Genomic DNA, 16,220 nt, shown 5'->3' with positions numbered 1-16,220 from the left:
ATTTCTTAGATTATCACTGAATTGCGAAACTTCGCAGCAGGATTATACGTTTTCTCCTTCCGTTAGCATCGCCTTGTTAATAATCCTGGGTACTTAAAAACCTCATATTCTTCTACAATTATTATTAATTACCTAGATATTGATCTGATTCATTGACGCCGTAAATGCCTAGCAGTACGGTACCGGTATCCGATTAGTTGCGTCTCGATGGTCTATGGGGTAGCATGGTAACATTTTAATTTTATTTGGGCCGATAACGTAGTAGTCCACTTGAAACAGAAATAATCTAGTACCCGTCTAATTTTCATGGACATATCACCGATCATATAGGCTAGTTAGCTTCTGTGTTTCTGCAGAAGGCTGAATACTGGAACCTACACATCAGATTCACTCCCTTTCGAGGTATTGGATGCTTTTCTCGGATATATGATTATAAATAACTCTGGATCTCATTCGTTTACTGGGGCCGATAACCTTCGATGTTAGGCCCATTTAAACAACAATCATCATCATCATCATCATCATTAATTTACTGGTACTGTAGCATGCGGTTATGGTGATAATCAAGCTACTCTCATATCTCGAATTGCTCTAAGAAATGGCTTACAGTGCATAATTCTGCATACGAATTAGAAGCGCTTTCACAGAACACACCCTTCGCAATCTTCCCCTCTGTCCCCATATCTTGGCAAAGTGCCCCCAGCCAAGACATTTCACACCCCTCTTCCCACACGAATCTCACCTACCCCTGATGTCTGGGACTTACGGTGGATAACTATGCTGGGCTGCGCTGACCTTGAGCGACTGTAGCTTTAGGAACCGCAGCGAGCTGCTTGAGGCTGAGCGAGTCATGGAGTGAAAATGTCATTTTAACACAATCATCACGTTGCCTTGAGAGATTAACCCGTATGACCCAGTGTGAAGAAATCTTCGTCGGGACTTGAAAGAAGAGGGATGTTCATTCTCAAAAATATTATCTGTACAACATGCCTAGCTCTTGCTCTGAATCAGTCGGAGAACATGGTCGTAATAATTATCAGAACTGAAGTAGGCCAACGGTGAATGTTATATATACATTTTTTTTTTTCAGCGGTACGTACAGTACTATACGTTATAAAAGACCAGTTCCTTTGCTTAACTTACTTGGCTCTCGTTTCCTGTGCTCGAGTTAATGAAGTCGAATCCCACCATTGTCGGTTGTCATTTAAGTGTTTAGATTCATGCATACCGGGCAAGTTGGCCGTGCGTGTAGAGGCGCGCGGCTGTGAGCTTGCATCCGGGAGATAGTAGGTTCGAATCCCACTATCGGCAGCCCTGAAGATGGTTTTCCGTGGTTTATTAATTAAGGCCACGGCCGCTTCCTTCCAACTCCTAGGCCTTTCCTATCCCATCGTCGCCATAAGACCTATCTGTGTCGGTGCGACGTAAAGCCCATAGCAAAAAAAAAAAAAAAAAATCATGTAAACAGAAGACCTATGCCACTAGATTTACTGACATATTAAAGAACCCGATTTCGTGTCAGAATTCTGGCACCTGGCGGAACGTGAAATGGAGTAGTAGTATACAGTCCGAAGAATGGGCGAGTGATGTTTTGGTTCAAGAGGCTTTATTCAAGCCACGAACTCTACTTAATGCGGTAACATTCACGTCTCGTCGAATACCGTACTGGTACCGAATGTATGCAAGACAGTGAAAGATGGACGTCGGACGTCCTAAAGCAGGAATTGTGTCTATCGGGCTGAATAGGTCGGACTGCAGGGCGCTGAGCCTGATGAGTTGTTTTCGAATACCTGCGAACTATAAATTCCAGCACCTTGGCGTCTCCCAAAACCAAAAAGTAGCCAGTGCACCGTAAAATAATAATAATAATAATATATTATTATATAATATTATATAATATAATGATATATTATATATATAATATAATGATATATAATATATATTATTATTTATATAATATAAATATTATTATAATTATTATAACTGGCCTTAGAGGCCGAGCACTCAAGACTCACAATCAGTCAGCCAGGCAATCATCAATGATTTGCATTTAGAGCTGTCGTCCAGGTGGCAGATTCCCTATCAATTGTTTACCTAGTCCTTTCTTAAACGTTTTCAAAGAGCTGGGAGGAAATTTGTCGAACATTTCCCTTGATAAATTATTCCAATCACTTATAGAGGAACCTTTTAGGCATGTAAAATATGTACCAGATTATGCACGGAGTTCTTTTGTCATCAACCATGCCTAACTAGTACCGGTACTTCATTCCTGGGAGAAAGATTTCATAACTTTCGGAACTAGAGGTGGCATGCTGGAGTTTCTCCCCCGTGTCCTGGTAGAACTGATTTTTTTTTTCTTCAAACTTTCTCATGATATTGTCCTGACCTTGATGAAGGACTCTCTAACCGTTTTGCATCATTTAAATTGCTTAATTTAAAAAAATGAATTTCATACTGTTTTTGTGTAACGTATGAGTTCAGTCTTATTACACGGTCGTAATAATTATCAGAACTGAAGTAGGCCAACGGTGAACGTTATACTCTTTTTTTTCAGCTGTACGTACAGTACTATACATTATAAAAGACCAGTTCCTTTTCTTAACTTACTTGGCTCTCGTTTCCTATGCTCGAGTTAATGAAATCGAATCCCAATATCGTCGATTGCCATTTTATGAGCTATTTGGTATAATTACTGAAATAACCGATATAGTATATGCAGAGAACAAGAATAAAATTAACTTCCTCCATAAGACTTTCAAATGTTCAGCAGAAATGACACAGAAGGGCTATAGCGATTTCAGACGAATTGACAAAATGAAAAAGTACTGGGCAGATCACAAGAACCAAACAGTACAGCCTTCAAAGAGAAATTGAACGTGAAACGACGCAAGTGGCCCTATGAACCCAATCAAGTTAATCTATATAAATAAAGTTGTAGGGGTTCCGCTGTCTGTAATTTCGTTTGTTTTGCCAATTTTTCAGATATGTATCCGTTTTAGGTCAACTCAAGACCGAATCGGTGGTTTTTACTCTTCGTGTTTGTTTGTTTGTTTGTTTGTTCCACCATCACGTCGAAACGGCTGTATAGATCTCAACCAAACTTCATATTTAGAGTATACTCATCCCGGGGAAGGTTTCGATATGCATATCATTTTAAAATACTTGAATAGACGGGGGGTTTATAGGAAAATCAGAACGGTTTTCCTCCATTTTCTCTTATACTATTGATTTTCCGTAAACTCTGTGGACCGTACGTGAAACGCCTCTTCATTATAAACAACTTTTGTTATGTTCATAATTTACCTTACTCTTCACATGACGGAGAAATTTGCTGTTATCTGCGGGTATCATGCTCTGCATTGAGTGACCGACAGACCGACAACGAACCTGTAGGTTACCATGGCAACGTCTCTGACTGCTTGCGAGCAGGGAAGTAACGTATTGCCATTTTCCTCATCATGCTTTTAAATTCGTGGTTGTTCCTTGGGTAGAAGGCAAGAGAGGCGTCAATCGGTCTGTCTGCGGGATATTGGCGGAATATCGTTGGAGGTTATAACCGCCCTCGAATAGATTAAGTAATAACCACCATTAGTCCATCTTCTTATCTGTTTACCTAAGAATCCCTACGCCTAAATTTCTCCTCTGTTACCGCTTTATTATATCTATAACTCACACCAGCATAATTTATTGAGGGGCATTTGATTTTCCAATACATTCAGTTGGCGTTTACATATTTGTCGTTATCCGGTTGTCCTCAGTTATAATCCATTTTCTATTGATTTCAACTTTCTTAACTGTATTATTTTCTTCCTTAATTACTCCGTATGTACGCGAGTGCTAGAATCTACTGGCTATATTTCCACCGAACTTCATATTTAGAATCCACCTGTCCTTGGGTAGATTTTAGGGCAAATATTGTTTCTAAATCCCTGAACTGACTGGGGGTTTATACGAAACCGAAACCGTGATTTTGCACTCCCACAAAATATACACAACCAAACTTAATGGAAATCTACCTGCCTTAATGGAAATTAATTTCCAAACCTTTTTTCTCATGTGCATCATTTCGATACGAGGATTAATAAGGGAGATATCATTAACGGACCGTTTTTCGGTACAAGTCCCATCAGACTTTAACTCAAGAGCGGGTGCGTGTAAAGCGTATTTCTTACTACTTGAAAACTACTATAGATATTCGAACCAAACTTTATATTTAGCATCCACCTGTCCAAAGGTAGGTTTTAAAGGTCAATAACATTTCATGTTCCCAGAATGGACTGGTGGTTTATAGGGAACCTAAATGGTGATTTTACTCTTCCACAATATATACATTACAAGACCAACCTGACTGGAAATCGACCAAACGTGATGGAATTTCATTTCTAAAACTTTTCTTTCATGTGCATTTTTTCGTCAGGAGAATTAATAAGGGAGATATCATGAATGGTCAGTTTTGTAGGTTAACTCCAGCGGACATAGCCCAAAAGGTGTTGTACTTTGAGCAGATTCCTTATCTATATAAATACATTCGTAACGACTGTGTGCCTCTACATTGACTATTTTGGCGAAATTTTTGCACAGCTACCCTTTTAAGGGGTAATAATGATCATCTGAATATTTTTTTGGTTTAGTTTCCTGAAATTCCTAATTTTTACCCTCCTCCACCAAAATCCAGATTGCGGCATAATCTGCCAGACGAAAAAGAAAATTGAAATTTGACAAAATTATACGTTTTAGCCTGTAACGGACGGAAAACTTCCAAGATCTTTAAATTGTTCACTTTTTATCCCCGAAGAATATCGAAATATGGAGGCAATTTTAATGATGGTGCAGACCTTCGGGAAGTCCTGTCACATAACGGATTGCACAATCTCTGTTCAATTTGGTCTTATGACCTTCTGTCGTATCTGTATCCCATTTACGTTTCATTTTTCTCTATTAATCGATGTTGAGTAAATTTGGACTTTTCACATGCATAATTCATACTTTCATACTTTCAATCACTTATAGGAAATATAGAATCATCAAACTCTTCACGAAAATTGGCCCACCCAGTAGCCATATGTGAGCCAAATGCTATGTATGTAGCTGTCACAAAATTATCCGAAAAGTAATGCAATGTGAGATAATCTTACAAAAACTTTACCCTGTTCAACATTTCTAACTCAATCTGACCCAAGAATAGATGAGATATCATAGGACCAGCCATTTAGGCCACTAAATCCGGCGTCTTAAGGTAAATCCTTTGTCGATTTGATGTACGTTTAGCAGCAGCTTATCTGTAAATGAAGGTCTGCAATATTGTAAACACGCACATACTTTCGTATGTCGATCTATATATATTCACTTATGTCGATTTGTAGCGATCGAGAAAAGGTGTGTCTGCTATTGTAATCAGTACTCTCCACACCGACTTTGAATGGCAGTAGGAACGGGGTCCTTCTCCAACTTCTGTGTAACTGGCATTAGCAAGGAAGGTCTACCATTGTAATGAATAGTTCATTTCTCGATTTGACTTGCAGAAGGCAAGGGAGCATGCAGTTTTGTTTAAAACTCCCCTACCCGATTGTGTTTGGCTGGAGGCCAGGGTGCCCGCCATTATAAACTAATGTACCCATCTAAAATATGACTGGCATTAGGCATAATGCCCTGCTATTTTGATGGAAACTCACTAACTTGGTGTGACTGGCAGTAGGAAAAGGGGCCTGACATTATAATGATAACTGCACAACTCAATTTCGACTGATAGTAGGGTAGTTGCCTCCCATTATAATAGAAACTCATCAACTGTTATTTGTCTGGAAGTAGGAAAGGGGGGGCTGCCATTGTAACGAAAACTCCCCAAATCGATTGTGACCGCGCAGTAGGCAATGGGGCCTGCAATTATAATGTAAACTTCCCAACTTGATTGTGAATGGCAGTAGGCAAGTGAGACTGCCGTTACCATCACAGATACGTAACAAACACTTTACATTAGAAACAACGTATGGGGACCTCCCCATGCTGTTTCTGGGATAACGCTAAGAGACACGCAATTTTAAAACAAACTTATTTACTGCATGTACAGTATTTACTTCGATATTCGAATACAAAGTAGAATACCGTAGCGAAGCACGGGTACATTTGCTAGTAATAATATAATACCGGCCGGGTTGACTGCGTTTAGGGGCGCGCAACTGGTGGCTTGCATCTGGGAGATAGTGGGTTCAAACTCCACTGTCGACAGCCCTGAAGATAATAATTAGGCGGTGGTGGTTATTGTTTTAAGAGGAAGTACAACTGGGTAACTATCCTCTAATAAAAACATTTAAGCTCTTTAGACCTTTCCTATCGCGAAATTGCCGGCGTATCGCCCCAGTGTAGCAGTGGGCTCATCAGTTGGACTGCTACACCATTCCAAGACGCTGGCGGCTAGTGCGCCGTTGAAACACCACTACAAGCCTCCTGTGTAGGACACTGCAGTGACGGTGCACTAAGGGAGCATATGCCTCCCCTCATATAAATGCCTGTCTCTGGCTTTTTGCAATCGATGAAATGAAATTATGGTTTCCTTCTAAGAAAATTTTTGACATCCTCTAATAATATTGAAATAGCATGTTAATTATGCTGGTTCCGTGTAGTCAGTTATATCTCCAGTTATCATCTAACTATCGAATGGCTTTTAGTGCTGGGAGGTCTGAGGACATGTTCGACTCACCTGGCGTAGATCTTTATATTTGACATCCATGGGCGACGTGCACGTCTGGATGTGGATAATGATGAATAATGAGGTAAGGAGAGTCAGGTGAATATATTAACTCTCTCAATTAAAACACTGATCAAAGAAGTTCTCCAATATTTTTTCATAATACAACAGCTAAGAATTGGTAAACTTCGTTACGTCGCGATAAGTATTACTCCTCGGTTAAAATAGTGATGACAATGTACTGTGATTAATCGGAAGCTTCGGGCTAGGAACTACATTTTCAACTCAAAGCCACAAGTTTACTATACATTCAGATGTCTCACTTTTGTTTTCAAATGAGTGGTTCTTTTGTCTTTCCGGCGGCGGCTGGCCTAAAATAATGGCATTAGCGGATTGAATGACAGTCGTTTTGGTGGTGGTGATTATATATACAATCCTTTATTTAGGAAACTGACCCTCAACGGGCTTTCCATAAGACACAGTATTGTAAGATTTTTATGTTTTGGAATATGCTGTAAATGGTTCCTTAAAAGAAGTAAGGGCCCACGCACAGCCGTCTCGGCAATCGACCCCCTGAGGGTGGGGGCGGTAGATTAACACCCCTGTCGTAATATGCGACTAAAAGGGGCCCCAGGTGCTCCCAACTTGGAAGCGTGGGTTGGTGACCACGGGGCCCTGAACTGGGTCTTGGCAGTGCTTCCACTTACTTGTACCAGGCTCCTCACTTTCTTCTATCCTATCCTACCTCCCTTGGTCTACTCTTGTTCTTTCCCGACCCCGTCGGTATTAGGTTGTGAGGCCTAGGGAGTCTATTTTCACGCCCCTCGTGGCCCTAGTCTTCCTTTGGCCGATATCTTCATTTTTCGAAATGTCGGATCCCTTCCATTTTTTCTCTCTGATTAGTATAATATAGAGGATGGTTGCCTAGTTGTACTTCCTCTTAAAACAACAATCATCACCACTACCACTCTCGGCAATCGTGGCTAGGTAGCTTTCCTTGAGGGCAAACCTCTTCCACAACTCGGCCATCATCTCCGGTATGGTACCGCTTGTGCCCACTAACAATCTGTAAACGTTGACGGAGTTTATCTGATATTTCTCCATGATGTAATTAGGAGGAAGTACAGTACTACTGGGCAACCATCCTCTCTTAACGCTAATCAGAAGGAAAAAATGAAGAGACCTGCCCTATCAAAAAATGATAATCTATAAAAGAAAGGGCAAAGCGCGAAAATGAAAGACACCTTAGGCCTCGCAAACCTAATACCGGCGGGGTTGGAACAGAACAAGAGTTCATCAAAGTAAAAAAAATAACAACATGGCGTATGGCCTTTAGTGCCGGGAATGTCCGAGGACAAGTTCGGCTCGCCAGATGCAGATCTTTTGATTTGACACCTGTAGGCGACCTCCGCCTCGTGATGAGAATGAAATTATGATGATGAAGGCGACACATACACCCAGCCCCCGTGTCAGCGAAATTAACCAATTATGGTTAAAATTCCCGATCCCGCCAGGAATCGAACCCGGAACCCCTGTGACCAACGGCCAGCACGCTAACCATTTAGCCATGGAGCCGGACTTCATCAAAATAGATCAGGTAGAAAAAAAGCAAAGCGAGGAACCTAACGTACGGGAAAGCAATGCCAGACTTATCTAGGGGAACTGTGATTACTAACCCAGCTCCTAAGTTGGGAACCCCTGGTCTCCCTTTTAGTCGCCTTATACGACAGGTGGGAATACCGTAGATGCATTCTATTGCCCCCACCCATAGGGCGTTGACAGTAGTTTTATTTTGAAAATAAATTGGTTATTCCTGGTTATACTGCCCAGAGCAGTGTAGTTTGTATAAATCCCATCTGGACCAGCCTTCGGCGCTTTTTCTCGGAGCTTTCATTGTGGGTATTGAAAACCATCGGGAATGTTGTCTCCGTTTTTTTTTTTTTTTTCCCTCGCTATTTGCTTTACGTCGCACCGACACAGATAGGTCTTATGGCGACAATGGGACAGAAAAGGCCTAGGAATGGGAAGGAAGCGGCCGTGGCCTTAGTTAAGGTACAGCCCCAGCATTTGCCTGGTGCGAAAATGGGAAACTAGTGGGTTCGAACCCACTATCTCCCGAATGCGAGCTCGCAGCTGCGCGCTCCTAACCGCACGGCCAACTCGCCCGATATCTCCCAAGTTTAGAGATTAAACAGTTGTAAAGCCAGAGCGGGATTCGATCTCCGTTTCGTCTAGGTATCAGTCGTCAATGATCTGCATTTAAGGTCTTTAGGACTAGAATGGGGATCATTCAGTCTCATGAGGTCAACTGAGGAACTATTGATGCGAGATGTAGTCACGAAAGTCAGAGCAATTCGGCTGAGAAAGTGGTCACACTGAGTATGTAACACTCCAATAATATAAAGGAGGCCATCTGATTGGGCAACAGTCGTCTTGACTGTATGTGTCACGTTTAAAAGAAAATAATAATAATAATAATAATAGTACGTAATTGATGTACCGATTGTTGTCGCCTGAAATGGAAAGAGCCCTAAATAACTTGATGTGATGGTACGTATGTTGAGTCACTGAAGAGCCGTACGAGGAAAATGAGTGATGTTTTTGGTTGCTTTCCTTACCAAACCAGAAGTTGCTATTACATATTAGTCTGCCAGGCCCACTGAAATGCACGCACCAACCGACCTTAGTTAGCGACCTTTTCACACCGTCACAAGGTCTGGCTACATAAGGAATGGCATTGGTAGCATCACTCATACCTCAGTCACTTTCATATTGTCAAAGCCAAGGATGATACAGTACTGAGACTGAGACAGGTCATTGAAAGTAACAACTTTGCTCTAGCCCGTACCACAAGCCATTGTGCACTGTAAATAGTAGGCCCCTCCAGGCCCTCCAGCAAGGGATGGGTGTGATGCTATACTACTTAAAAAAGAAACGTTTTGTCTGTTATCGGATTGTGAATACACGTACTACTTAAAAAAGATTTTGACTGCTTTTGTATGCAGTGCTGCTCTTGTAATGGGCGACGAAGCTCCTGTGCTTCTTAGGCTTACACGGCGATGTTTTCTTAGGAAATATATCATGGCACAGACACTTTTCTTTTTGGTTTACAACTATCGGAAATTGTTTCCAGGACGTTTTGAAAAAAGAAAACATATCTGTCTAAGAAGGCAAATGTTATGGGAAATTACTGTGAAATATTCTACAGATTTTGAAATATGTGACTTTTAACTAGTGACATTTATATATATATGTTCCTTCCTTAGCTTATCCTCAGAAGTAAATCTAATTGATGACATTAGAGGTTCTCGGGTAGTGAGTGCCCTGTATGATGTGAGGATAATCAGATTTCTTATTTTATCAATTACTTTGGGTGTTATCCCTTCATTACTGGCCTTGCAGTCAGGGTTAGCCAGCCCGCCTCTTTCTTGGAGGTCCTGGATTCAGTTCCCGGCCAGGCGAAGGATTTTTACCTCTATCTGAAGTTTGTTCGAGGTCCAGTCTGCCTACATGCGAACAACTAAGGAGCTATCTCATCGTGACTGGCCCCGATCTGGAAACCTAAGAATAATGGCGAAGAGGATTGATCGTGCTGATCACGTGCCACGCCATAATGTGCAGGCCTTTGCGCTGAACAGTGGTTACTTACCACCATCGGATGTGCTTGTTTCTGTTTTGTTTTATGATTTTTTAATCCCTTATTTTCATGCTTGGATCCATGTGCAGTTTTCACCGGTTTCCTTGGGTGCGGTAGTGGCGATTTCTGTTTTAAGAGGAAGTACAACTGGTCAACCATTCTCTATTAACACTAACCAGAGAGGAAAAAAGAAGTCTGACACTTCGAAGATGAAGGTATCTGCAAGAGAAAGGAAAGGGCCACGAAGGGCCTGAAAATGAAAGACTCCCTAGGCCTCGAATGCTCTAATACCGTCGGGGTCGGAAAAGAACAAGAGTTGACCGAGGGAGGCCATACAGGAAAGACGAAAGCGAGGAGCCTGTCACAAGCAAGTGGAAGCAATGCCAGACTCAGGTAGGGGAACCATGCTTCATCAACTCTCGCTCTCAAGTTGAGAGGCCCTGGTCCCCCTTTCAGTCGCCTCTTACGACAGCAGGGGATACCGCAGATGTATTATCTCGCCCCCATCCACAGGGGTTTTCCGTAGGTGTCTGCTGAGCTAAGAGGCTCAGACGATACAACCGCTGGCCTTCTGAGTCCAAGTTGGCGGGTTTAAATCCCTGCTCAGTCCGGTGCTCAGATACGCCAGCGTCGTGTCGGTGGATTTACCGGCTCATAAAGGAACTCGTGCTAGGCAAAATTCCGGCGGCTCCGGAAACCGTAAAAGTAGTTGGTGAGATGTAAATACCAATAACATGATTATATTCATGGGTGTCTAATCCATTAAGTGTGGAATGTATTAAAACTAATGTTGTTTCATAGTATTTTATTGTCCGACTCGTTGGCTGAATGGTCAGCGTACTGACCTTCGGTTCAGAGGGTTCCGGGTTCGATTCCCGGCCGGGTCGGGGATTTTAACCTTCATTGGTTAATTCCAACGGCCCGGGGGCTGGGTGTTTGTGCTGTCCCCAACATCCCTGCAACTCACACATAACACTATCCTCCACCACAATAACATGCAGTTGCCTACACATTGCCGATGCCGCCCACCCTCATCGGAGGGTCTGCCTTACAAGGGCTGCGCTCGGCAAAAAAATAGCTACACGGAAACAAAGTATTTTATTGTATCATCCCTCTTTTTTGAGGCTGTATAACAGTCAAAGCGGGAAATGTTCATACATAGTGAAATGGCCATACTTCCAAAGAAATGTCGTAGCTGTAACAGTATTGATCATATTTGGATTCAGATCAATTTGAGCATGTTTAAACATTCTGTCTCTCCAGATATAAAATTATGGATATATTTTATATATTTTTATGCCCAACACTTCTGAAGTATTTGATAAGTAATGAACAGCACACACAAGAAATATCTGAATTCGACACAGAAAGTTACTGTATCCTAAGTTTTGCTCAGTTTTACCTACGATTGGTGTAATAAATCAAATCTATAGGCCTGTATATGAAATAAGTGTTACCTGTACATTACTCAGAATTTTAAAAGAGTAGTATTTCTGAATCAGTCGTATCTACCGTAACAAGGAAATGCAATCTTCCATTGTCCGTCATATGTCTGTCTGTCTGTCTGTCTGTTCGCGCGTCACTAGAAAACGGCTGAACAGAATTTAATGGAAATCGGTATGAAGTCGGGAAATAAGTCACTACAACCTAGGCTAGGGATGGCAAACCTTTACCGACTAGCGTGTCAATTAAGGTTTTGTTTATTACTTTTTACTGTCTATTGTGCCATCGGTTATTTAACTTTAAAATCATCATTTAAACCCCTCGTTTGACTTCATTAAGATATTAGATTGCATTATGTATAAATCCTTTCGACTGAATGTTTCATTATTTTACTTTGCCAACATCACTGAAAATTACATTTTTTAAACAGGTCAATTTTAAGAATAAGGCATATTTTTGCTTTAACCTAATATAATTTGCAAAAAATATGGCCATAGAATTGAGGCATATTTCTTTTTTAAACCGTAATATTAAAATATACTATGTTGGTAGATTTTCGGTCTGCCTCTGTGGTGTAGTGGTTAGTGTGATTAGCTGCCACCTCCGGAGGCCCGGATTCGATTCCCGGCTCTGCCACGAAATTTGAAAAGTGTTACGAGGGCTGGAACGGGGTCCACTCAGCCTCGGCAGGTCAACTGAGTAGAGACGGGTTCGACTCCCATCTCAGCCATCCTGGAAGTGATTTTCCGTGGTTTCCTCACTTCTCCTCCAGGCAAATGCCGGGATGGTACCTAACTAAAGCCACGGTCGCTTCCTTCCCTCTTCCTTGTCTATCCCTTCCTATCTTCCCATCCCCCCGCAAGACCCCTGTTCAGCATCGCAGGTGAGGCCGCCTAAGCGAGGTACTGGTCATCCTCCCCAGTTTTATCCCCCGACCCAGAGTCTGAAACTCCAGGACACTGACCTTGAAGCGGTAGAGGTGGGATCCCTCGCTGAGTTCGAGGGAAGAACCAACCCTGGTGGGTAAACAGATTAAGAAGATGAAGAAGGTAGATTTTCGACCTATTTATTACATGTTAAAAACATTAAAATATGTAGTTTGCTGTCTGACGTGCCACGTAAGTCGTGTTTGTATGTCAACTAGTGGCACGCGTGTCATAGGTTCGCCATCCCTGACCTAGGCCATAAGTAATTTTATTAACGATGAGTGAAATGGTAGTTTAGGGGAAGGCTTAAAATGTACTGTAATTCTCAAATATTTATGTTATTAGTGATCCTATCGATAAATACTAGCCTACATAACTAAAGTTATATAAAATTAAATTTCCTATATTTTATGTCTTATACATTGTTACCGTACTGGCGTTGAAAACAGGGATATTCATGAATTTGGATTTTTGTTGCTAAGTCCATATCAACGCCGAGCCACGAGATAATGGGTAAACAGAATTTAATTAAAATCGGTATGTAGAGTCGGGGAATAAGAAACTACAGTCTACGCTATAAATGATTTTATTCACCGTGGATGAAATAGTAGTTTAGGGGAAGGCGCCTAAAATGTTATTTTTAAATAATCTACTTATGTTATTGGTTCGGTCGAAAAGTACTACATAACAAAAGTTATTGAGAATACAGTTTCCGATCATTTATATTTTATTCAGATTTACCGTAAGGACTGTGATTATTGTGGAATTTTAGTCAGAAGGAAGCTAAATCTGAAGGCCTACAATATCGAAAGCTCATAAAATTGATCAACAATAACATTACATTGGCCATTGTTTGTTGTGATGTTCTTTGTCTCTTCTGCTGCCACTCATCTCCGATAGGTGGGGTTACTGCTGCCTACAGAGTATAACAGCTTGCCTGAATAGTGGCGGGAAGTAGCTGGGGAGTTAGATAACTTTCTTCTTTAGCATTCCGTTCCTCTGGTTCATACATTTTCTGACACTGCTGGTGCGTAACACACTGGTTCATCATACTATTCCAGCTGTTCGATCCCTACTCCGAAGCGCTGATTGGAATGAGCAGTGTGTAGACGTGATAGAATAATAGCATAGATTGGCAGCGTAGTACTGTTCGTTAAAAGTGAGGAAATTTGTGGGGACATTTTTCATTTAATCGCACCCCCTGTGGGTGGGGGACGCAGACGAAGAATATACCCACGGTATCCCCTGCCTGTCGCAAGAGGCGACTGAAAGGGTCCCCAGGGGCTCTCAACTTGGGAGTGTGGTTTGGTGACCACGGGGCCCTTAGCTGAGTCCACGAGTCCTGTTATTGCTTCCGCTTACTTGTGCCAGGCTGCTCAGTTTCATTTATCCTGTCCGACCTCACTTGGTCAACTCTTGTTCTTTTCCGACCCTACGGTATTAGAGCATTCGAGGCCTAGGAAGTCTTTCATTTTCACGCCCTTCGTGGTCCTTGCCTTTCTCCGTCCGTTCCTTCATTTTCTGAAGTGACGGATCCCTTCTTTTTCTTATTTTTTCTCTCGTGTCTATCCCCTGTGGGTGGGGGACGCAGATACCCACGGTATATCCTACCTGTCGTAAGAGGCGACTAAAAGGGGCGACCAAGGGATGATGACATTAGAACCATGAAACTATTTGTGCTTAGTACCGTTACGTGTTGCGTTACACACCGTGGGTCTACATTGCCTATGATTAGTAGCACTATGTGAGCAACACCATGAGTATATATTGCCTGTGATTACTGTAGTTCCAAGTAGTGAGGGACACCACGAGAATACCGGCGCCCGTGATTAGTCCCACTATGTGCGGAGCGCAATGAGTCTGCGTTTCTTGTGAGTAGTACCCTTATGTGCAAAACATCATTGGTTTGTGTTACCTGTGAGTGATGCCATTGTGTGCGACATACGATAGGTCTACATTTCCTGTGATTAGTACCACCATTAGAGAAACACAATTAGTCTACGTTGCCTGTGAGTAGTACCATTATAGGACGAACACCATGGTTCTACCTCCCAGTGATTAGTACCATTATGAGGGGCCGGCGACCTAGATTTTGAGAGCCTTTCGATAATATATCCCAGTAATTCAGGCTTTGTGAATTGGATCTACTGACAGTTTTTGTTTCACTATCATTTTTTCATCATCATTCGTTTCAGATTCTAGTCAGTGGATAAATTTTGAAGTATTAATTTTCGTTTCGTTCACCTCTTACCGTTAGGGGACGATGACCTAGCTGTTAGGCCACTTTTAACAACAAACATCATCATCATCATCATCATCATCATCATTTAATCGCAAAATTCCTACACGTCATTGTAATGACCTATGCTGATTTCAGTTGGAAAAGCCAGTCTTTCTGAAGTTGTAAAAAGGCAGGTGGAGAGTGAGTGTCTACCATTATGATGAAAATTCTCAAACTTGATTGTGACTGATGGTAGACAACAGGGCCTACCATTACATGAAAATTCCGTAACCCAGAAAAGACGTATGGTGACTTCCCCGTCGCGTTTCTGGGGTAACGTTAAGAGCTATGCAATTTTAATAGAATCTTACTCACAACGTGTACACTACATAACCTAGAATTCCGTAGCGAAGCACGGGTACCGTACAGCAGCTAGTTTGATAATAAACTAAGATGCAGTGCAAAATTGAATCATTTTAAATTTCAGAGGTAGATGGTATTCTTTGCTTGACAAATGCCTATGACAGGTATTATTGTTGGCAAGGAGTCGGAGCATAAGAGGCTTGGGAGTAGATGGCTAAAATATATCACTCTCCAAACCCAGAATTAAATTCGTGATGTTGGAAGACGGGGGAGTTCTATAATGTAGGATACTGAAGTAGTGAATGGAAACAAAGAAAAAGCACTTGAAAATTTGTCCAAAATATGGTAATGAGAATGGAGGCTATGGAAGGAGATTCAGAGACTCCATTATGGTTTGTTCAAAAAGAAACCCTAAGAAATGAAGAAAGTAAACTGTGTGGTTAATCTTCATATTTAAAATTTCATTTCCATTCAAGGACGGCTATATGTCCATGCTTGAAGAAGTATCCATGAATGTACAGTACCTCGTTTAGTCTATTTTTTTAGTATTAAGAACTTTTCTTCTGGTAGTATATTTATAGTATATTTGTGTAGAAACCTCCTTGGCTCAGACGGCAGCGCGTCGGCCTCTCACCGCTGGGTTCCGTGGTTCAAATCCCGGTCACTTCATGTGAGATTTGTGGTGGACAAAGCGGATGCGTGACAGGTTTTTCTCCGGGTTTTCCCGGTTTTCCCTGTCATCTTTCATTCCAGCAACACTCTCCGCTATCTTTTCATTTCATCTGTCAGTCATTAATTATTGCCCCAGAAGAGTGCGACAGGCTTCGGCACCCGGCACAATTCCTATCCTCGCCGTAAGATGGGGGCTTCATTCATCCATCCCTGACCCGGTCATTGACTGGAAAACAGGTTGTAGGCTTTAATTCAGTATATTTGTCAAAGACG

The 16,220-nt window shown here is 41.8% G+C and overlaps 1 protein-coding gene across 1 annotated transcript in view; it reads left to right on the top strand.

The window, feature by feature from the left end:
- LOC136872759 (uncharacterized) overlaps positions 1 to 16,220 on the top strand; it is a 196,065-nt gene that overhangs the window by 603 nt on the left and 179,242 nt on the right. The gene's annotated exons all lie outside the window — the stretch shown is intronic.

Source organism: Anabrus simplex, chromosome 4, assembly GCF_040414725.1.
Source record: "Anabrus simplex isolate iqAnaSimp1 chromosome 4, ASM4041472v1, whole genome shotgun sequence".
Classification (NCBI taxonomy): Eukaryota; Metazoa; Arthropoda; class Insecta; order Orthoptera; family Tettigoniidae; genus Anabrus; species Anabrus simplex.
This window is presented reverse-complemented; position numbering and strand designations above follow the sequence as displayed.